Source organism: Solanum dulcamara, chromosome 7 (assembly GCF_947179165.1).
Source record: "Solanum dulcamara chromosome 7, daSolDulc1.2, whole genome shotgun sequence".
Classification (NCBI taxonomy): domain Eukaryota; kingdom Viridiplantae; phylum Streptophyta; class Magnoliopsida; order Solanales; family Solanaceae; genus Solanum; species Solanum dulcamara.
Window position 1 is genome coordinate 75,813,743 of NC_077243.1, and position 660 is coordinate 75,814,402.

General features: G+C 32.3%; 1 non-coding gene across 1 annotated transcript; it reads right to left on the bottom strand.

Moving 5' to 3' along the window:
* Positions 1-248: 248 nt before the first annotated feature.
* TRNAR-ACG (transfer RNA arginine (anticodon ACG)) lies at positions 249-321 on the bottom strand. Its single transcript has one exon. It is a non-coding gene; the product is annotated as a tRNA-Arg (tRNA).
* Between the last annotated feature and the right edge of the window lie 339 nt (positions 322-660).

The following is a 660-nucleotide window of genomic DNA, read 5'->3' on the forward strand; positions in this document are numbered from 1 at the left end:
ATATATTAATTTGACTTTTTTTTTAATGACAAAAAAAAATCGTCTAGATTATATAGCCAAGTCTTTGGGCTAATCATAGCCTTTAAAATTTAGAGATGTTGAGTCCGACTCTCTGCCTATTTCCACTTAAGTACTATATCTAGTTTCGATCAAGATGATGAGCCCGACCATCTACAAAGTAGTGACAAAAATAAGAACTTTCAATTCTAAGAGAAAAAAAAAAAAATTACTTAAAAAATTTATCAAAACGACTCCGCTGGGGATCGAACCCAGAATCTCTGGTTTCGTAGACCAGCGCCTTATCCATTGGGCCACGGAGTCATCTTGTAATTCAATTGGAAAATATAATATAATAATGCACATCTATTAGACCAAGATTCCGACCTTTTCTTTTGTTTGTTTTTGGTTTCTCATCTGCATATGATTTTCGTATTGAGACCCAACTAATTTGAATTCACATCGTGTAAAGCCTATTCAAGGGAAGGAAAGTATTTTATACCAAAACGTTTTTCATATCCAAGCTTTCAACTCGAGACATCTAGTTACAATCAAAATGAGCCTATCCATCCTACCACAACCGATTCCAATGATAATTCCTTTTTCTTTTTTTTTTTTGGTTTATCATTAATTTCAAATTTGATTTTTATATTGGATCTCAAT